This window comes from Grammomys surdaster, unplaced genomic scaffold, assembly GCF_004785775.1.
Source record: "Grammomys surdaster isolate TR1022 unplaced genomic scaffold, NIH_TR_1.0 203, whole genome shotgun sequence".
Taxonomy (NCBI): Eukaryota; Metazoa; Chordata; class Mammalia; order Rodentia; family Muridae; genus Grammomys; species Grammomys surdaster.
In genome coordinates, this window is record NW_021604648.1 from 7,498,149 (window position 1) to 7,522,663 (window position 24,515).

General features: G+C 36.0%; 1 pseudogene; it reads left to right on the plus strand.

Moving 5' to 3' along the window:
• Positions 1 to 4,957: 4,957 nt before the first annotated feature.
• LOC114623881 lies at positions 4,958 to 5,768 on the plus strand (annotated as a pseudogene).
• Positions 5,769 to 24,515: the final 18,747 nt, after the last annotated feature.

Sequence of the window (24,515 nt, forward strand, 5' to 3'; positions counted from 1 at the left end):
TAATTCATGTAACATTCTACTGTGACAGTGACTGTCCATTTTTACTTTCTCTATGGAAAATAGCTCAGAATCGTAGAGGCACATTCTTATAGCAGAGAAACAAGAAGAAAGATAAAGTTAAAAACTGTATGCACATCAGAAAATCAAGTTTGTAGTAAAAATTATCAGAACCTATAAACGAAGATAAAGTGGTGTTTGGCAAAGAAAATCTGTAAAAACCACCAATGCATTATATTCAATAAGAGACTCTAAATATTTCCACTCTGAGACTGAGACAATGGCAAAGCTACTATTTCATCACTCTGCTAAGATTCATGCCCAAAACTCTAGTCAAAATGATCAAGAAGAAATAAATTATTTAATTACACCAATCCATACATACATTTTTTTCTATTTAGAGAATTCTGAACAATCTGCAAATTGAGCGTCTAAAGCATTTATAACAGTGTCAAAGGTTTCAAAGTCAATTTTTGTCTTTATAAACTGTCAGGGAGCTATGAGAAAAAAATATAAGATGAAATGTCATAAAATACAATGACAAAAATTTAGCTGTATAAATCTGAGTTATGTACAGAGAAACATATATATATATATATATACGTGTGTGTGTGTGTGTGTGTGTGTGTGTGTGTCTGTGTGTGTGTGTCTGTGTGTGTCTGTGTGTCTGTGTATATTATATATATCATATATCATATATATTATATATATATTATATATGGAGACAATTTACTTGAGCATCAAATTATTATTTGCAAAGCTGAATATAGGACTGTTTGATTCAGTAATTTTGCTCATTTGAATCCATTCACTTTACTACAGAATTTATTCCCAGCCATACAGAGAACATACTCATAATTTGAAAAATCTTCAGTGACTGAAAATGAGATGATTTGTATAGCAAAATAGTTAGAATCAATGCCCCCATTGTTGGAAATGAAAGATTGAATCAGAAATAAATATAGATGAGGAGATAAGATTCCAAAGAAAAGGGTCAAAACTTGAAAAGTCACATTTTTCATTTGTTTGTTTGTTTGTTTGTTTTTGCTTTTGTTTTTCAAGGAGGTGAGCCATCATTTCCTGTTAAGTTTTTTTCTGGAAATAGTTATTTCCTTCTAATACTGCAAAATTTAAAGGAAGATATGAATTTCCAGGGAAAATATCTGGGAGTACAACATACACGATGGTCTTAATCAATACCAGTATGTCATATAATGTCAAAATGAAACTTTAACTCTATTGTCTTTATCTTAAAACCCATAATCTGAACAAGAATGATATATACAAATATGCCCAAGTGGACAATGAAAGGCCCAGGATGCATCAACCTTTCACAAAGAACTATAGGCAAATGAGGAATGCTGGGAGCAAGAGAGGTGCTTTTCTCCAAGCAACAGCACAGCAATAGGCTGTCAAGTTCCAAAGTGTCAGACCTGTAAGCACACACATCTGTAATAGTATATATACTGAGAGGTTGTATTTAGAAATATTTAAGAATATAGATAAGTATATAGATTTACATAGACTCATGTGATATCAAATAGTTCAAAAAGGAGGCTATAAATTAGAAGGGGGGCAGGAAACGTATATGGGAGAATTTGGAGAGAAGAAATGGGAGGTAGAAATGCTATGATTGTAATCTGAATAAATAAATGAATTAATAAAGTTTCATTTTAATCACTGTAAATACCCTCACCAAATCTCAAATCAGGACATTTCCCAATTTATTCACCAGGATTCTTACTATTATAAAGTCATCTAAAGAAAGATAAATTTATGAACTTGTGAGACTCAATAGTATTCTACAAAAATATAATAATAAGACATGGCATCTGAGGTGGTGTCTAAAATGAGAGAAAATAAATAAATAAATAAATAAATAAATAAATAAATAAGGTAAAAATATAAGCAAACCCGAATAAACTACTGGCTTCTCACTTTAAATTAATATTTCAGGCTAAAGTAGTGTCTTAATAACAGTGAAACTTGGCAATGCAGTTACTCTGTGTTTGGAATTTTTCCATAATCTACATTGAACAAAAACTGTCATTTATTTAAAATAATGCAGCAACGACTCATATTTGACTGTGGAAATGCAAGGTCCCTGGTCCCAGAGATCACTCTTCTACATCAATTTCCCTGTGGAACCTTGAAAACATCATTTGAACTCATTGAGTTCATGAATTCCCACATGTAAATATGTGCTTTGTAAATAAAATATCTCCTCTTGTATTTAAAGTACACACCCAATCCAAAAACCTCAGTTCGGTAGACTTTATAATTTTTGTTTCATGATCCTTGCTTTGCTGGAAGGGAAATTTTTATTAACTTTGTTTCACGTGTGGAGTCCTTTCCTGTGTGTGCGCAGTATATCATCATAGATAATGATAGGGCAGTTTTACTCCAACTTCTCTGCTCTAAACGTATTCATGAGAATATGAGCCCTGTAGCCAAGTACAGATATTTCAAAACAATTTAGAATTCTCCAGTGCTTTTAATGTTCTAGTTGGTGGTAGGAACACTGTACCTGGACATTTTAACTGAATGGAGAGGCTTAAATTACATTGAAGATATGTTGCTCACTCTCAATTGTTATTTTTAAATTGCTATTAAATGATAATTATTAATTGTTATACATATATATATATATATAAATGGGTAAAGAAATTCATTTTTGTAAGTCTCATTCAATTTTAAACACGTTGTTAGAATGGGCAAATTCTATAGACTGTCACACACTTCAGTGTGGAGGTAGAATTATTAGATCCATTCTGATTGTCCTGCTCTCAGTAATGTTTTCCTATAGCCATGGAACAGAGCAAGGTTTCAGACATAACTCCAAAAGTGCTGTTGAAAGTGCCAGTAACTGAGTCAAATATCAGTCTGTAATTTCAAACTCATACCATGGCAGAGAGTTAGAGTGCTCTCCATCTAATGCAATTTGTACTTGTATGTCACCCTTAAGAGAACAATGACTGACTGATAGAATTCTTATCTAATCACACTTTTATATTAGAATTATTGGGTATAATAAAGCTAATGTGATTATATTATCCAGTACAACCCTGTTAAGACATGAAGATCCTGAAAAGTTATCGACAATATCTGTTTTGTTCTATAATTTCAAAAGAAGGCTTGTTGTATTCCTTACAAGGCAATATACTAGGACAAAATATTATTTATTTAATGTATTCTCTTTACTGCCAAGTCCTGCTCAGCAAGGTAAGGAATGGAATGACATGGTTTCCACCCCTGGAACAGAGCCAGCAGGGCATGGGCCTCTATGAGTACTCATGGTTGCTGTGGGCTTAAAGTTTATTTTGAGAAATGTCCTCTTTGCTAAGGTTAATTACTCCATGATAATCAGAGACACCATGAGATGAGTCTGAGAGGAGAGGATATGTCTATATCTTAGCAAAATAATAGAATGCTGTGATCTTCAGAACATCCTCTAAGGCTGTGGGGAAAACGCTGAACATATGAGTTCAAAATATATAATTTCTCAACTATGCAAAATATAAGGATGCAACATGAATTGTAAAAGGAGCTTCACAGAGCTAAAGGAATAGAGGCAGCTGTACTATAAGCCAGTTTGTCACAAAGATATTAAGGAAAGAGCTAAGACATTTATAGAGTGGTGATCACAGGGCAAAATCCCACCCAGATAATTTTATTTTATTTATGCTTATTAAGGCAGATGAATTCCTGAGATCAAGGTCAGCCTGGGACAGAGGGAGTTTAGGTCCAGGCATAGATGTGGTAGGAATGATAATCTCAGGGTGATGTTCCCACCCAGCAATCTTCTATTGTCTGTGCTGGTTCTTCTGCTTAATAACTAGCAATAAGGGGAAAAAACAGATAATCGACAAAACCACTGTCTTTCTAAAGCCATGTGGATCTGAGGTTCCTGCAGAAGCAGGGAACCTGAATTCAGCATGTGACAGCCTTTACCACAGGATATCATACATGTCAATTGGTCTTTCCTCCGACAGAACATGAGAAGAAAATATATTGGTTATAAAAGGCTTTAGAATAAACCTGAAATTTTGGCAAATTAGCTAAATCATTAGCTAATTGGACCATTTATAACCATTAGAGTCCCAGGTACATTTCCTTCCCATAGGTATTTTATAATGCTCACCAGGAAATGTGTAGTGAAGCCAGAGACCCAAGATGTCTCCCACAGTGCACACATCAGACTGACAGCTATAGTAGTTTGTTTTGTTTTAGTTTGTTTTGTTTTTATTGTTGTTTTATTTTGATTTGTTTTGTTTCATAATAAAGAATAAGCATCCTGTGGAGATTTGAATGAGAATAGCCCCATAGGTTCATAGGTTTGACTGCTTGGTCACAAGGAGTGGCACTATTTGAAAGGATTACAAGGTGTGGCCTTATTGAAGGAAATCTGTCATTGAGGGTAAGCCTTGAGGTTTTCAAAAGCCTAAGCCAGGTCCAAGCTCTATTTTCCTGCTGCCTGTATATTCAGATACAGAATTCCCAGCTATTTTCCAGTAGTATGTCTGCTTGTGTACTGCCATGCTTCCCTCCAAGATAAACCTCTGAAACTGTAAGCCAGCTTCCAAATTTTTTTATATGAGTTGCTTTGGTCATGGTATGCTTGCACAGCAATACAATATTGACTAAGATACTTCCTTAACTTAGTAAGGAACTGCTAGAGCAATAGAATAACTTACCCCATCTTTAATGAAATAAGAAAATGTACTCTAGTGTTGATAAAGATTGGCTGGGGGTTGGAGGTATAAAAGAAGGTCTCTGATAGGATGTACTTTTGTAGAATTGCAGGAGATAATGACAATACCGCCTGCATAGCACAGGGGAAAGCCAGCATTTACAGATAAGTAAGGTGGGTTGTGCCTTTTATAACTCCAGCAACACCAACTTGAGAAATATATAAATTAAGAACTCAGATCAGCCTTCAGTTAAGATCTTTTCTGGCAAGATGAAGTCTACCAGCTTGTTCCTCTTTTTTTCTGCTCCTCCTTCTGGTGACAGGAGCCTTTGGGAGGAAAACCATGGGTGAGTAGGAAGAGTAGATCTGGGGGAGAAGAAACAATGACAGTTCTTTAAAAGGTACTCTGAGGATATAAAGAGCATTACATTCTTGAGACTCTAGTTTCTGTCTCTAATTTCTGAGTCTCGAATTAATGTCTTTGCTAGCTATAACCATAGCTTTTGTATGGGTATGACTCAATTGATGAACCAAGAGTCAGAGATGGAGACTGTAAGGGAACAGTTGGAAGTCATGTAACTTAAAGATTCTTATTGTCCATTATAAGGGGAGTATCAAGGACAGTCGCCAAACAGATCAAGCCTATTTCTGACTAGACAAAAGATCAAGGATTTTCTAGACAACAAAAAAGGCAAATTGCACCACAGGATAGGTTACTAATCAAAGTAGAACCCACAGGTTGTTTTCAGTCTCCTGATTTACAACAGCCTCAGACTATATAGAAATATACACTTAGAGAACAAAGCATTTTTTTTCCTCATCAGAAAAATTCTTGCCATCCGAAGAAACTGTCAGTGAAAGCTTTGTATCAGGAGTTGAAGACAGAGGCCCTTCATCAAGAACTTCTGAGGAACTATTGCGAGATAAGGCACTTGGCTCCTTTAGTGAGGAGGCTAATGAGGAAATAAGTAGTAGAAGGACTAAGCGTGTCTCTAGAAGTTCCAGTGGCTCGAATATGGAAGGTGAGAGTTCATTTTCAAAGAAAAAGAGGAGCCAGTTTCCTCAAGCCTTACTCAGTTGATACTGTGTTGACCAGCTGGACATCTGGACCAATATGCTTGAGCCACATCTCTAGAATGAAGCCCGTGATGTCTTCATCAACCAGCTCCCATGTGGTCCCTGGATGGCATTTCTTTCTCATGCTGTTTGTCTTGAAGTTCTTAAGCCTAACATTTATTCCAGGACTTCCTTTCCAATAAATAGATAACAATCTGCATCATTAAAAAAAAAAGAAAAGTAAATATACTCCATAAGTATTAGAAACAAAGCAGAAACATCCAGTCACAACCTGTTCAACATTGAATCTCTTAGCAAAGAAACAAAAACATGTACCAATAGAAAGAAAAAACAATTTCATTTATAGATGAAGTAATAATCCAAACAGAAAACAACGAGTTATTTAAAAGATCTTTTGAAACAACGGTAGGATATTTTTTTCCAGTTTACAGAAAAGAATTCAGTACTGCAGAGTAATAATAACAAATTAGAAATAGAATGTAAACAGCACTAGTTTATTACAGGACACCTTTAGTAATCTAAATTCTAAATGCACTGAAATAAAATAGTCACCTTTCAGATAGTAAAATTTAAAAATGAGGTAGAATGTAGTCAAATAAAGAATGTAAAATCTAAGTAAATTAATAGACTAAAGAAACATTTCTCATGTAAATTATGCATGAAGTGCTAATATCACAAATAAACAAGTTAATAATGAGATAAATATAATAGTCAAAATTATATAATTGGGTAACAAAATAAGCGAGTATGAATGTAATGTTGAAATTTCACATTTTAATCTGATGATTATCTCAATGTAAATAAAATTTATTAAGCTATCATATATTAACAGATTTGCATATGATTTTACTTCTGCAATATTTTGTCTTTATTAATGAAGGATATTGATATCATTATGCTAAATTATTTTGGTACTAGGTAGTGAATGAACTAGGAGGGAAACATTGAGTTTTGGGAAATTTCCCATCTTTCTTAAATATGTGTAGCCATGTTTTCTGGGGATAACCTCTGTCTCACTATCTCTTTCAAACTTAGTGGTTTTTATTCATCTGCTTCAATAGGGATGGAGTTCTCCCCATTATCTACTTTCCATTGTGGAAATGTCGGTGACAGTCTGCCTCCTCCAGTGTACAGCTTTTCTGATCTGAAGCTTACTTGACTCTTTCCCTCTCCTACTTATATTCAGAAAATCAATAGAGAATACTCCACTAGCCTTCTCATAATGCTCCTTTGTGTCCAGTCCACAGTTATTCCTTAGTCTGCCAGCAGATTACTGATTTTGTTCGACAAATGCAGAAACAATGCTTTAGTTTTACTGATTTTTTTCATTTAACTTAAATTGTTTTACTGTTTGCTTTAGGAAAAAAATATCTTTGAGTTTTTAAGATAAAGTCATTTATGATAAAATTTTATTTTTCTTAATTATTTTATTTACTTTTATTAATTTCTTTGAAACGTATTTTGCTATATGCCATGAATTTGATAAGATAAATTTTATTTTAAAAATGTTTAAACTTTTTGAAATGTATCCTCTGAATTGTTTTAATAATTACAATGAACATTTCCAACTGACATAAGAATTGTTTTTTATTGGATATTTTATTTACATTTCAGATGTAATTCCCTTTCCCCTGCCCAGTAACCTCCTATCCCATCCCCCTCCTCCTGCATCTATGAGGATGTGCCCCCACCTACCCCCCAACTCACACTCCCCACCCTCGAATTCCCCCACACATGGAGAATTCCCCCACACACACTGTGGCATCCAGCCTTCATGGGACCACCTCTACCTGACAGGACTATCCTCCCTTACATATACAGCTGGAGCCATGGGTCCCTCCCTATGTGCTCCCAGATTGGTGGTTTACACCCTGGGGGCTCTGGTTGGTTGGTATTGTCGCTCTCCTCATTGGGTCGCAAACCCTTTCAACTCCTTCAGTCTTCACTCTAACTCCTCCATTGGGAACCCCATGATCTGTTCAATGGTTAGCTGTGAGCATCTGCCTCTGAATATGTCAGACTCTTGCAGACCTCTAAGGAGACAGCTAAATCAGGGTCCTGTCAGTACACACTTTCTGACATCCACATCAGCGTCGACCTTTGGTGACTGCACATGGGATGGATACCCAGGTGGAATGGTCTCCAGATGGCCCCTCCTTCAGTTTCTGTCCTACACTTTGTCTCCATATTTGCTCCCTTGAGTGTTGTGTTACTCCCTCTAAGTAGGACCGAAGCACCCCCACTTGATCTTCATTCTTCATAAGCTTTATGTGGACTGTGAGTTGAATCTTGGGTATTTCAAGGTTCTGGGCTAATATCCAATAATCAGTGAGTGAATACCATGTGTGTTCTTTTGTGATTTGGTTACCTCACTCAGGATGATGTTTTCTAGTTCCATCCATTTACCTAAGAATTTCTCAAATTCATTGTTTTTAATAGCTGAGTAATATTCTATTGTGTTGGTGGGATTGCAAGATGGTACAACCTCTCTGGAAGTCAGTCTGGTGGTTCCTCAGAAAATTGGACATATCATTACCTGAGGACCCAGCTTTACCACTCCTGGGCATATACCCAGAAGATGCTCTAACATATAGCAAGGACACATGCTCCACTATGTTCATAGCAGCTTTATTTATAATAGCCAGAAGCTGGAAAGAACCCAGATGTCCTTCAACAGAGGAATGGATACAAAAAAAATGTTTAAAGTTTTTGAAATGTATCCTCTGAATTGTTTTAATAATTATTATGAACATTTCCAACTGACTTAAAAATTTTTTGATGTTTATATATCTGGCTTGCATTTTGTCTGAAAGCATAGTTGTGTGATTTTTTAGTTTTTTATATTTTAAACAGTCTATTTAATAAAAAATAAATATGAAAAAATGGAAAAGAATTACTTCTCAGCATAATATTTTTAATGATTACTTGGAAATTTAGTGCACTTTTTCCTATATAAAATGTTATTTGTATTGGTGAAACTTTGAAGATAATGTGTGTTCTATAATTTTTGATATAATGTTGTTTATATATCAATTAGATCAACTTGATTGATTGTGCTGTCCAAATAAATTATGTCCAAATTGATTTTCTCCCTGGCTCATTTATTAAAAACTGAAAGGATGTCTTGAATCCTCACACTGTCATAGTGACTTTGTCTATTTTCCCTTAAGTTCTGTCCCTGTTTGCTTTGTGTCTTGACATCTACTCTTGGCTTCATGAACAAATAGAATCATGTATTTTGAAGTACTAGATGGTTTTTGGTTACATAATAGCCTTTATTTTTGGTAATATTCCTTGTTTGAAATCTGCTCTGAATAAAATTTGCATAATAAATGCAACCCTTTACTTTCCTAAATCATTATATGTGAAGTGTATTTTTATAAACAATACACAATTGGGTTTTATTACTATAAATTAACTGTGCTATTCAACACAGATTCACTTCCCACGGTTCTGGGGCTTGAGATAACTTGAATCTGTTGATCAGAATGAGAGTTAGATAACTCTTATTAACTATTTTAATTTTTAGATAATTTATTCATTTTTATTCTGGGTATATTGGTGTTTTGCCTGAATATATGTTTGTGTGAGGGTGTTGGATTCTCTGGAACTGGAGTTTCAGTTATAAGTTGCCATGTGGGTGCTGGGAATTGAACCTATGTCCACTGAAAGAACAGCTAGTGCTCTTAACTAACCTTTTAACCCCAACTCTATTCTTACATACTTTGGTAAAAATAGTAGACAGATTGGGAAGCTTGAAGTATGAGATTCTCCATCCCACAAATTCAGAGAAATACATGGAAATCACTTTCTCTTGCAAGAAGGACACAACAATAGCAATAGTCCTGTGCAGGAAAGACCACTCTGCATCCCCTCAACACCACACAGAGATACAAAATGACATTTTGATATTTTTGCTGTAAATTTAAAATGGTTTTTAAAGAAGAACCAAAACTGAAGGCATTGTTAAAAAAATAATAATAACAAAAAACTCCAAGAAGGTTGCTCTGGGAAAGCCTCACTGTACAGGCTGATTGATTGATTCATTACAACTTTAATGATGTGAAGAGGTTGGAGTATTCCAGGTCCAGAGCCAAATTATCTGGGGCTATCTTTAGCTCTCTAATAGCTATTAATTGCCCTCCTGCATGTGACTTAATTTCTGTATGATTATTAGACAAATTACTTATAATACACAGTGATTCCTAGATTTCACCAACCCAAAATCTAAGAGTATCTTCAGATAACATTTGAGGCTTCTGATACAGATTATACTAATTTGCTGCAACACACCTAATACACTCACCAATGCATTTGAAAAGTGTGTTCATTTCCTTATACAGTTTCTTTTTAAAAACAAAAAACTTTTTAATGAAATTGCTACCTCTTTGGGATGTGGTTTTTGAGACTATGTTCTCTGGCCATGGTCACATATATGGATCTAGAATAAACCATTTTGTTTTGAAGATGCCAGTTGTATTGGCATGGACAGATGCTTTCTAAAGTTGCAGGTCCTGAGTCTTTCCCTAATTCCAGTACCTATGAAATGGCCAATTACTTGTCAACATGTTTCTTTAACATTCACAGCTTATGGTTCCAATAGCTCTGCTTTTGCCCACTTTATTGAGGCTCTCTATGCATCTGTCGCTACTTACAAGTGGCGGTTTGTCCAGCGACTGCACTTTTACAGGATCCATGATAATTGTATTGTTAGAGATTTTTCTCAACTTATTCTTATAAAAATGGGAATCAGAAAATTTAATTTATTTATATATGGAAACTAAAATCTTCTATGCTTTCATTGTAGCTCAACAATCTTATTTCTATGACCTTACTTTGAGATACACAATTAAATAAAATACATATTTATATTTGTGCAAATGTATTCCTAGCCATCTCAGTTGAATTTCAAAATGTATGAGGAAATCTGTAATGCTATACATTCAAACAGACATAAAGACAGAAGCTATGCATTGTGTCTTTCTTCTTCTTCCTCTCTCTCTCTCTCTCTCTCTCTCTCTCTCTCTCTCTCTCTCTCTCTCTCTTTCTCTCTCTCTCTCTCTGTCTTCTTTTTGAAACAGTCTGACTGTAGGCCTTTAATTTTCTATATATACCAGGGTAGCCTAGCAATCACTGAGTTCCACCTAAATATGCCTCTAAGACTTGTATTAGTGGCTTTCCAGGTGCCACTCTCTTGTCATTAGCAGGCATGCATATGCATTTGTCTTCTGCTCTTAGAAACAGAACTAGCTAATTCAAACAGAAGCAACCATTGTATACTATGTTAATTCAGATAAATACATGTTTGAATAGTGAATACAGAGAAGAATAGAGCTACACTGGCTACAACACACTCCCACAAGATAACTTTTGCTTCAAAACAAAACAAGATTATTCTGACATGCGTCTCTTTAAAAAAGGTTTAAAAAAGGTTGATGCCAACCAATGTTAGCATGAAGAGTTATGAATATACTGATGTCATATCGTTTTCCTCTTGATGTTATACACTAAGAGAACAAGGATTGATTCTGTAATGTCATCACCAGGAAATGAATTAGGCAAAAGTTACAGAAACAACAAGAGAGAAAACAAGCTGAAAACTCTGCAGCTCTTTCCTTTTCAAAAATTTTCATGTCAAAAATTATAGAAGTTTTAATTTAAAGAAATACAGAATGATAAGAACTAGAAGCAATTTATTATTTGGAGATTAACATTGAGGCTCAAGGTATTTTTGCAGTGTAATATTATTTCATAAGTACTTATTTTCCAATTAAGGTAAATGTGCTATGTTTATGAGGAAACTACTGCTGTTGATATTTTCTGTTTTATTTTGTTTAAAAATAAATTTAAATATAAATTAAATTTCTACAACCCTTATGGATATGCATGTTGATGTCCATTAGTTTATAATTTAAATATAAATGTTTACACTTTTTTTCTAAATGGAAATTCTAATGTCCATATCATATTAAACAGTATTATGTGAGGACTAGGGTTAGGAGAAAACCATAATATTTCATCAAATCTCCCTGCAAGGTGATTATGAAATACATTTTGATAATGAAGACATCAAAAGTTCTACCTATTACTAGAATTTCCAGTATTTGAAGTACAACTAGACTTGAAGATAGTCTTTCATTGTTTTTCCAAAGGCACTGCTGTTAAGTACTATGTTTTCATTTGGAAATGTTGAAAAAGAGAGGGATATGTACATGGTTGGCACACAGGACTCAATTACAGTATCTACATTATGTTGAGTTCAGGGTATCAAGGCATACTTACTCACATGCTTAATCACATGTATTTCCTTAATTTGAGTTTATAAGCAATGGTAGAAAGAAGAGTTTGTATATGTTAAACTTAGGGTAGGTTACTAAGCATCCTGCTAAAAATATATTCTTTTAAAGTAATCTCATGTACCAAAATTAAATAAGAGTTAACTCTCATACATACCTGAGTACTGATTAACTACATGTTGTAACAGCAAACAACACAAAAAAACTATGCATTAAAAGAGTTTAGTAACTTTTCCAATTGCATAAATTGCTAAAATTCTCTTAATGATGATTTTATTATCTGAAAACAAAACCCTGCCAGTCCAGCTGAGATTATAATGTAATAGACGATCCTCCAAGTGCCTGTCAGTAGTGTAGAAGAGTACACCATAGCAAAGAGATAATATTCTAAGCACACACCTATCTAGGTATGTATCAGAAGGGACCACTTCTATTTCAGTTCGAAAGAAACTTGTAAATGTTGCTGGCATCTCAAAATACTGTCCTTATTCTTACTTTTAAATTGTTTTCTGTCCTATGAAATGAACATTAAAATATATGTGATATATCATTATCAGCATAGTCACTAAGAAATACTAAAATTACACTGAAATGCTCCAGACAACTTCATATTCTCAGTCTGAGGTACGTGAGACAAATGGTGATTCTCTTTTAAGACAGAAATGATCAAGACTGTGGAAGGGGACAAGGTTTGCTGAATTTGCGGTATTAGAATTACAGCACTTTTCTTTGATAACTTCAGTATTATATTGTTTCCATTGTTAATTTGGTGCCTAGGCCATCATGCTAAAAACAGTATCCTAAAACAATATGAGGATATGAATAAAAAATCATTAAGTTCTTACACTTACGTAAGCATTTGAAGCATTATATGAAAATTTATTTATTTTTGTTCTTTTGTTTTGTTTGATTTGATTGTTTTGAAACAAGGGTTTCTCTGTGTAATCCTGGCTGGCCTTGAACTCAGAGATCTACCTCTCTCTGCCTCCAGAGTGCTGGGACTAAAAGCGTTCACAACCACTGCTGAGCCATTATATACAGATTATATTTAACACTTCGGAGATCTCAAATTTTAGAGAAGGTTAAATACAGGACTGAGCCTTGAGAGATGGCTCAGTAAAAAACAATCTATACTACAAACATGGGGACCTGAGTTCAGATTTCTAGCATCAGCATAATGCCAAGCACAATGGCTTGTGTCTATAATCCCCATATTGGTGAGGCAGAAACAAAGGGATCCCTGGAGCTCTGGCTAGCCAACCTAGCTCAATTGGGGAGTTTCATATGTAGTAACAGACTATAATAAAAAAAATTAACGGCAGTTTAAAGAGTAGCATGGAAAACTAATACTTTCTATTCTTCCTAAAATATGTTCATATTGAATTTAATCTAAATGAAACCACCTAATAATGAGGGATACAGAGCCTCAAATGTCTATCTTTTCTTACCAAATAAAGTTTTCAGTACAAGGATTAGGCTATATCTAGATGAGCTGTTAAACAAAGGGGTTTCATAGGAATGGCCAAATTATCAGACTGTGACCAAGACTATAGGTTGTTCTCTACTAATTGACAGCAAGACCTCATTGCTGAAGACAACACATACACAATTCATTGAATATCCATCCATAAGTGGAACTGATACCTACATGGAGTTTTCACCCCTATGTTCTAGCATCTTTGGTACAGGAAGTTACTCTACATGCTACCAAAGGAGAAACATAAACACCAACACATTCAGCCTTTGATATACAATGGTGTGCTGCATGTAACATATGCTAGTATGATGGTGGCACATAGCCTGAGGGAGAAACCAATATGGCAATGGAAAGCTCAACTCTGAGTTAAAGTGGGCAAAGCCAAAACAGACACTTTTGTTTGGCCCTAGACACAAATCAATCAATAATCAATGCCATGAACATTGATAATACAATGTAAAGAATTTCTACAAATGTAGAAGACTTTTTTATTATTGAAATGGCCATCTGTAGACCAAACTTGGGCCACGTCTAAATGTATATTCCAGGAGCATATGGAAAGACTGGTAAACAAATAGGATGTGACTAAGTTGCTAACTTCTGTATCATCATCAAAAATAAGAGTCAAATTGTCAGTGAGATTTAATTCAATATTTCTATAATTTAAGAGAGGATAAAAAGGATTGTACCCCTCTACCCCAAAAGAAAATTCTTGCTGAAATTTCTATTTCTTTTCTGCTGTCTCTTTTATCATTGTTGGCTACTCCAGTTACCTCTGCTCACAGCTGGATTCCCCTAGGCCGATGAAAAGCAATGTACTTGTATACACATGATGATTTATGTATACTGGAACTAATACCTTCAACTTACCCTTTAGGCTTATAGATGGTAAATCCTTGTTAATATATATTCTTTAATGTCCAACACTCAACTTCTGTAAATGGCCACCTTTTAAATAAACCTTCCAAAAGCCAAGCCTGTTTCAAGTATGCCATCTGTTTAGAGTTGGAATCCTTTTTTATGCAGATGGCTTCTTGGAAAAGGCATCCAATTTGAAGAAAGTACAAGGCTTAATGAGTTGAAGTTGGTACAGGAAGGACCATGCATGAAACGTATTAGCATCCAGCATAAATGTGAATTATTAGAAAACACATTATAAACTAGACATGTATGTTGTCAATACATAATGAAAATTATTGTGACAAGAATAATGGTCACAGAAATCAAAATCACTTTGTGGTACCATAGGCTGTAGTCAAGGTAATTAATGGTGAGACTAAAATAAACTTGCTGCTCTTACAGAAGATCTAGGTTTAGCTCCCAACACCAATACTAGGCTATGGTTTGTTCTCTGCAGACACTGAATGTACATGTTGCAAAGACAGACAAGTAGATGCACAATAACAAAACATAAAGAATAAATGCAAAACTGAAAAAACAAGTTAAAGAAGAAAGGTTTCATTTTGCTTAGTATTCTTGGTGTCCTGGTGTGGTTGATATGTCACAACAGTAGGATCTTGGGCATCTGGCTGCCTTGCATATACATTCAGGAAGGAGAGATGACAGAAATGATAGAGATAGAGGTAGAGAGAGAGAGAGAGAGAGAGAGAGAGAGATTGAGATGGAGAGAAGGATAGAGATAGAGAGAAATAGAGGAGATAGATGATCAAAATAGAGACAAATATATAGCTAGAGATAGACATATAAATAGGTAGATAGATAGATAGATTATAGATAGATAGATAGATAGATAGATAGATAGATAGATAGATAGATAGATGATAGATAGACATAGATAGGCAGACGGAAGCAGAGACACCCTCACACAGAGACTATTGTTTAGCTTGCTGTACTGTTTTTATTTAGTACAGTTTCCCAGGCTATAGAATAGTACTGATTGCCCATATTTAGGATATATCCATGCACCTCAATTAGTGCAGTCTCCAAAACCTTTCACAGGCATGGCCAGAGGCTTGTCTTCTATTTTGTTATAGATTTTGTCAAGTTAACATCTAATACTAACCTCCACTGTCAGCAAATTTGACAAAAGTTGGTAGTAGGATATCTATGAATGGAAGAAAATGAATCCAAGGTATTCCTGACTGAGTGGCACACATGGTAACTTCTGTTAAAATCAGAATATAGCACTGGCTTATGAATGGATTTCTTCATTCTTTAGTATGGACACCCTAGTATTTAGGCATGATGGTGGTAAAAGCTGAATGATAGATGATATCTGTGATACATTGGCAATAATTGGGTAATAACATTGAATGGTGAGCTACAGTTAAGAAGTGGCCATGTTTGGGATGATAATATCACCAAGACTATACTGAAAATCTAGTGAGATGTCCAGAAGAACAGGATAAGAGCAGGCTAGAGACACAAAATAAGTACCTGGGCCATTTCTCTTTCCTAGTAGCTAAATGACAGTACTGTGGTTTGAGTACTCAGTTGAGAATGTGCATCCAATGAGCAGAGTGACACCAAGCGGACATTGCAACCATCATTGGAGGGAAGAACTGAATTTGATGAAATTCCCAGTAGCCCATCATTTTATCTGGCCTGTAATTTCCTGCCTCTTCACTCAATAGTGATAAGGCACATCACACACTGTGTTAATGCTGCCAAATTTGCTCTCTCTTTTTGCTGATTCAGTAACTCAGAAAATGATTCCACTCTCCCTATGATGTGCTCAGAGAAATGAGGCCCACTTTAGATCTTTTTCCCTCCGAGTTATATATTCACAAAAATAACTTTAAAGGTTAATAGCTAAGAAATAGAGACATAACTTTTTTTAGCAAGTGCAAAAATCAGCACTGGCGATTTCCTAAGAAATGTTTTACTTGAATGAATTATAGTAATCTCAACACTTTAATCATTTAATATTTATCAGTGTGGCAACAATTCAAAGTAGATGAAGCCTATACAGGAATGGTCATTACATAACATAATTCTATACTTGGACATAAAAGCATTTTGAGCTACATCTCTCAGTACCATATGAATAATTTATTGGTGTGGTATAAAAGATACCCAAGACATAAATGAGAAGTAGCTAAAGGTAGGGTCAGCAGTGTACTCTAGAAGCTTGTGTGTCACACAGAATGACTGAAATGCTTTCTTATTTGGAAAACGTATATTAAGCTTCTCTTTTCCAGACATAATGTTTGATAGAATAAATTTTAAAAAGAACAACTCTAGCCTTAGCAAAACATGAAGTCATGAAAACAATGAAGAATTATATAATCACCTGCAACAGAGTTGAGGTGAAAGACACTGGAAAGGAGCTGGAAGATGCTGAAAATCACCTCAGATTTTATTGCCTTCTAGCCTCAAGGGTGTTTCAGAAGGAATCACAAAATAATGTTTATTAACTACAGAAAATACTTAAACAACATTTATTGCCTAATAAGTCTAAGAACTGGGGGAAATAGTGAAAGTCCTGCTACTCACACATGTTCATATCGTGGCAGATAAATATACAAAACAGGTACAATACATTCTAAAAATTTGAAAGCATGTACATGTAGATTAGGTATTTTTCAACAATAAATTAATATGAAAAGAAAAATATAGAAAATATTAATAGCCCCTAATTCACATTCAGGCAAGCATACACATGAACATTTATACCCACACACACAAATACAAAAATTAAATAAATAATCAACAAATAACAAAATAGAAGGAAGAGGAATGGGGTACTCACAGTGAGTGACTGAGGATAACTGAGGAATGAGTATGATTAAAGTACATTAATATTATATATATGAATGTAACATCTTTTTAAATATTTATTTATTTATTTATTTATTTATTTATTTATTTATTTATTTATTTTACTTATTCACTTTACTTCTGGCTCACTGCCCTCCTCCAAGTAATCCTCTGTCACAATCCTTCCCGCAATCTCTTTCTCCTCTAAGCAGGTGGGAGGACCCTCTGGGTATCCTCCAACCCTAGCACATCAAATCTCTGTGAGGCTAGGCAATTCTACTCCCATTCAGGCTAGACAAGCCAGCCCAGCTAGAAGAACATATCCCATGTACAGGTAATGGCTTTTGGGAAAGCCCCATTCCAGTTGTTTGGGACCCACATGGAAACCCAGCTACATATCTGCTACATATGTGCAGAGAAGCCTAGGTCCAGTCAATGTATGTTGTTTGGTTGGTGGTTCCATTTCTGAGAGCCCCAAGGGTCTAGGTTAGTTGGCTCTGTTAGTCCTCCTAAGGAGTTCTTCTTTCCTTAGGGGTTGCAATCCTTCCTTTTACTCTTCCATAAGAGTCTCCAAGCTCCATCCACTGTTTGGCTGTAGGTGTCTGCATCTGTCTGAGTCAGCTGCTGGGATAAGCCTCTAAGAGGACAGCCATGCTAGACTCCTGCCTCCAAGGATAACAGAGTATCAGGAATTGGTGCTTGCCCATGGGATGGGTCTCAAGTTGAGCCAGAGTTGTTTGGTGGTTCCCTCAATCTCTGCTTTATCCTTAGTTGCTTAGTTTCTTGTAGACAGGATAAATTTCTTGTCAAAAGTTTTATGGGTGGGTTGGTGTCCCTATCTCACCATTTAGGTTTCTTCCAGGCTACAGGAGGTCGCCTGTTCAGGTTTCATATCCCCAATGCTGTGAGTCACAGCTAAAGATAACCCCACTGATTCATGTCTCTGGTCTCTGTCTCTTTCTGGAGATACACTCTACCTCCTCACCCCTATCAGTTGCAGATTCCCATTCATTCTCATAGCCACCTGGCCATCCCTTTAATAAGAAGGCTGAGATATAGATTTTTTGGAATTTCAAACTCATGTCTGATTTACAGCTATTATTTAAAATCTCTGGCATTATTTTAAGTCTCTGAATTTATTGTTCTGTCTGTAAAAAGAATGAAAAATCTTGAGCGTTTTTCCTAGAATTGTTGTGAGGAAAAGATAAATATATGTCAAAACATATACAATAAGGAATTTATAGCTATATATCTAGAAAGATATAAAAGATCTTCAAACGTTAAACACTATCAAAACTTATTTCCATTGACCATTTTGTCTGATGAAATCACATTGTACTGATAAAGTCTATGAAATAGCTACAAAGCAGATGGATAAAAGGCATGTCATAAAAGTGACTCAGATACTACGAAGGAGTTTTCTGAATTTATCTAATATATATAGAGGCCCATAAAGATAAAATCAAAGCCAGGACCATACCAGTTCTTTGGTCCCTGATTCTCAAAAATTTAAGCAACTCTCTTAAGGTGCCAGAGTAATTTCCATTAAAAGGAGCTTGGGGTACATTCTTCCAGGGTTTTGTGAGAGTTGGGATCTAGATATGTTGTAGAATTCCCTGTGAGAAGAAACTGCCTCTAAAATTTGTGGATTTCAGCATTCAGTCATCATATCTGACATATTTGGTATTAAGCAATATTTTTTGAGTGAAGAAAAGCTGCTGGACTTTTTCATTCTTTAAATAGCTTATTTTCCTTTCTGGGTTGGTTTCTGTCTTTGCTCTTGGGATTGAGTTTTACAAACTTTCAGGGGCAAGAAAGATGCTCCATAATAAAGAGTGCCTACTGTTCTTGGCATTGACCCAAGTTAAGGTCCTAACACCTAAATCAGTCCTGTAACTCCCAATGTTTGAGGCATCTGACATACTCTTCCAGCCACCACAGGAACTGCACTCACCACACATGTTCACATCCCCTCCCTTTACACAGACATAGCTAAGAACAAGGTCTTTTAAGGCACTAAAATTATTCATTCAAAAATCCTAGAGATCTAGTAAAAAGAATGGTAACAATAAAGAGTGAACAAATATAAAGATACAATATTACTTACTTTTTTAGTATTTTGATATTTTAATATAATTACATCATTTCCCCTTCTCTTTCATCTCTGCAAACTCTCCTATGCATCATTCCTGGATCTCTTTCAAATTCATGCCTTTTTCCATTAATTGCTGTTATATGCACACTAGTGTGTCACATATATGTTCCTATACAAATACTCCCCCGCTGAGACTGCATAATGTTACTTGAATATATACTTCCAGGTCTGAAAATTTGGTATTAAATGACCAATTTGTGTTTTTATTTTCCTCTGGAGAAAATTATTTTCTCCCACTCTCGGTACTCCTTTTTTTTTTTTTTTTTTTTACTTTCTTGCTACTTTTATTTTTTTTCCACTCTATAAAAACTCATCAGTATTTTTTTTTATTTTTTTTGTTATAAATGAGTATTTTTTTTAATTTCTTTTTTTTTTGAACATGAAATGCTTTTTTATAGCATGTTTTACAAGGGGAGGGGGTAAGAGGGTCCAGGTGGTGGAAAGGTACAAAATCTTCTTGGCCTGTGCCTTGGTACACTGCCTTGAATTATGATCTACCTGCTGTTCTTCAGAAGATATGGTACACTGCTTGAGTTATGGTCTCCCTGCTATTCTTAAGAAGACATGGTACTCTGCTTTGAGTCTATCTGCAGTTGTTAAGCAGGATCTTGCAGCTGCCAAGCTTCAGAGGACATTGTGCAGGTGGGGAAAGGTAGGGGGTAAGGGTAAGGGCGAGGGTCCTGGCTTCTGGCATCTCCCCCTTCTCTGTTTAGTTAGAGAAGGCTTCTTATGTTCAATCCCAACTATGTGAGTTTTGAATTTGTATGTCTAATTATGGGGGGTCTTAGACAAGTTCACAACCCCAAAACACTGACGTGAGACAAGTCACATCGATGGTCGAAGGCTTTAGGCTGTCGACGATGGGCAACGTCAAGGGACTCTGATGAGGGTGAAAGGAGGGTGAGAGCCCTGTCTTAGGCCATGTAGGCTGCACCCACTCCCAGCACCACGCACTCCTTTTCGGCTGCATTGGGTGGGCCCCTGGGAAGTGGACCTACAATAATCCCGTCATTGGGCTAACTCACAGCCATCCTAGTCTCTTGTAAATGTTCAAGTTACCAACCATTTGTCAGTTTGGGGTGTAATATTGTCATAAAGGAAGGCTCCCCAATGTTAGCGGCCATATCAAGGGTGGCCTTGGTTTAGGAAAAAGCCAATTTTTGTTGTGGTGATCAAGAGGCCAAGCTCTCTAGCGAGAGAAATGAGGGCAAAGCCAGGCATACCAGGAACCCTTCTGGAGGGCGTGGAAGTCTAGGGGTCTAGGGGTCGACCGTAGGGGGAGGTTCTGTTCCTGAACAGAACGCCAATGGCCTGTGCTCTAAGACCAAAAATTGACAAATGGGACCTCATAAAGCTGCAAAGCTTCTGTAAAGCAAAGGACACAGTCAATAGGACAGAGCGGCAACCAACAGATTGGGAAAAGATATTCACCAACCCTACATCTGATAAAGGGCTAATATCCAAGGTATACAAAGAACTGAAGAAATTAGACTCTAGACAGTCAAAGAACCCTATTAAAAAATGGAGCACAGACCTGAACAAAGAATTCTCAACTGAGGAAGCTCGAATGGTTGAGAAGCACCTAAAGAAGTGTTCAGCATCCCTAGTCATCAGGGAAATGCAAATGAAAACAACACTGAGATTCCACCTCACACCAGTCAGAATGGCTAAGATCAAAAACACAGGTGACAGTACATGTTGGCGAGGATGTGGAGAAAGAGGAACACTCCTCCACTGTTGGTGGGATTGTAAACTGGTACAACCACTATGGAAGGCAGTCTGGCGGTATCTCAGAAAATTGAACATAGCGTTACCTAGGGACCCAGCTATACCACTCCTGGGCATATACCCAAAAGAAGTTTCAACATACAACAGGGACACATGCTCCACCATGTTCATAGCAGCCTTATTTATAATAGCCAGAAGTTGGAAAGAACCCAGATGCCCTTCAACAGAAGAATGGATGCAGAAAATGTGGTATATTTATACAATGGAGTACTACTCAGCTATTAAAAACAATCAGTTCACAAAATTCCTAGGCAAATGGATGGAGCTGGAAAATATCATCTTGAGTGAGATGACCCAATCTCAAAGGAACATACATGGTATGCACTCACTGATAAGTGGATATTAGCCCAAAAGCTCACAATTTCTAAGAATCTTCATATAGACCACATAAAACTCACATAGAAGAAGGAAGACCAAAGTATGAATGCGTTGGTCCTTTTTAGAAGGAACATCAAAAGTTTCAACCAGAACTCCCAAAGTCTAAACCACCAACCAGAGAGCACAAAGGGAGGGACTCAAGCACCTGTATAGGGAATTGAGGGTGACCTTGTTAGACTCCAGTGAAAGTGGAGGGCCAAGGTCCCCAAAAGTTTGGATCCCCTACTGTGTTGGAATTCAAGAGCAGGGAGATGGGACTGGGAGGATGTTTGGAGCACACCATCACAAAAATTAGGAGGAAGGGGTAGGGGATAAGGGATTTGGGGGGAGAATGAGAAAGGAGACAACATTGAAAGGTAAATACGTATAATACCCAATAAAAACCCCACACAGATAAAGGATTTTAAAAAAAGGGAGTCTATTTATTTTAAATTAATTTCAAAAGTTTCTAGGAGATACAAATTGGCTAAGATACTATTTTAAGCTCTCCACAAAAGAATTTAAATCTCTGTTCAATATTCTCAAGAGAGAGGTAAACCCTAACTTCCTCAACAGTTAATTGACAAAAGAGAGGTAATCTAACAAAAAGTAGAAAAAGCTATTTCTAATCGATATATCATATAGTCTGATTGTCAGTGGAGCTATAAAAGTCCTTTGACAAAAGATTATTAATATAGATTTATATATCCTTAAATAAGGCCTTCATGACTCTCTGAGTGTGGAAGGAGCAACTGTTGGCGCTTCTGCCCTGATTTTACAAGAACTCTGAAAAATTGGCTTTACAAACAAAAGAGGGGGAATGGTACCCCCTCAGAAGGAGTCCCCCTGAAATACTCTCCATCATGCCTTGTTCACTTTTCTCTCTCTAAAGCTGAAAGCTCATGGCAAATCTCTTGCTGACCATGTTGGTGACCTAGGGCACCACCAAGACCAACAAAACTTTGCCACAGATATGGGGAAGGACCCTCATACCCATAAAGGGAATGCCCCAGTCCCAGTTCCCTTATGGAACTCTCGGTACTCCTTAGCTGCCTGTAGGTCTTTGTGTAGGGTTGAGGACTCATGAACTCTCTTCAGTCCACTTTGGAATATCTAGTATTGTCGTTCTTTTTCAGTTCATATTTAAGTTGTTATTTTGGTGAGACATAAAGATGAAGGTTCTGAGACTCCAGGGAAGCACAATTCTCTAAGATCCATTACTTCGCTAGTTCTGGGTAGTTGGAGAACTCCAGTACCAGACATAATCCAATTAGAGAGCTGCTGATTATCACCGAGGCGTTCATTCCGCTACTACATCTTCAGGGTTCTTCTGTTGTGATGACCTTTGTTATGGTTCATAGGTATTAAAGCAGTATAAAAGTATTGGTTGCTTTCCTCCATTAGAACTCCAAGGTACCATTTGGTCCCATGAAAATTAGTTCTCAGGGGGAAGAATTTCATCTTAGTTCTAGCTCAAGGGCCTTTGGGGCATTGGTAGCAATTGTTGGTGTACTGAAGTCTTCAAGTTAGATAACCAGTAAAGGTGCACAGCATTAGTGGGGGAAACCATGTTATTGGATCCTTTGATAATATCATTTTCTAGTTCGGTCCCTTGTTGTGGAAAATTCCAATTACCTTTCTATTTTGATGCTCTGAAATGGGAAGTTACAACCACTGCTTGATGAAGTGCCTTTTATCTTTAACCATAAATTAATGTTTTCTCCTAATTCTTGCATCCACTGGTAAGATATATTGATAATCATTCTGTTTTCTTCCTAAATGCAATTATATTAATTTGTTAGTGTTTTCAAAGCATATTCAAAGCATCTTAAATTAAAATTATCTCACAACTTTTTAGTGTAGCAGATGAAGAATAATACTGATAACTGTCTTTCCACTCATAAGCTTCACTAGGTTAGAAACTGTGTTATGCTTGAGAACATAAATAAACACAGAAATAAAATAAAAGTGATTAGGAGAGGTCACTTCACACAAACTAGCACTTCAGTTTTACAAATGTTTGTGAAAACAAAAAAATATAAGTTATAAACAGCAATAGGAATAGGAAAAAATATTATTTTTTATTTTTAAAGATTTATTTTAGTTTTAATGATGAGTTCATCTATGTGTAGGTTTGTATACATGAGCCCAGGTGTTTGTGGTGACCAGAAGGTGACAGAGTCCCTGGAGCTACAGTAAAGTGTGCTTGTGGGCTGCCCATTTGTATGCACTGGAACTAAACTGTGACCCTCTGGAAAAGCAGTATATGATTTTATTCACTGAGCTATCTCTCCACTCCTTAATATTTTTTAATCTTAAATCACTGTAATCACAATAAGAGATGAGAGGTCTGAATCACAATTCAGTTAAATGTCTAATTAAATAGACATGAAATTTTAATTAGATTCAATTAACTAGAAAATTATTATACACATGCTGTGTGCAAAGTATTATAAATGCTATTCAGGGTATAACAATGAGCAGATAAGTATAGTTACTTCATTCATGGAGGCTACAACTGGAAAATTCTCACTAATCAATGGTTAAGATCCTAAAAGGAGGGGGGAAACATAGAAAGATTTAAAAATGTGGTCGCAAGTGGAAGAGTAAATTTGTAATTTGTTGTGGATTTACTGACTTGGTAATTCATATACAATAAAATACACTGATCCAAAGTGCAAAAGCCACTGAGTGATGAAAAAAACCTTCATATATCCAAAAGCCTATGTAGAGACTGTCATCAGCCCAGTTCCCTTTACCCTCTACGCAGTAATGCCCCACAAAGGCTAATGTGTTAGGTGCTTAGTTCCTAGATCATGGTGTCCTTGGGTGATAGAAACATTAGAAACTGAGGTCTAATAAGGAAGTGAAGTTATCAGGAACATGACCTTGAAGTGTAAACTAAGATCAGAGCTTTTCATTTCCATTCCCTTCCATGAGGTAAACAGCCTCCTTATT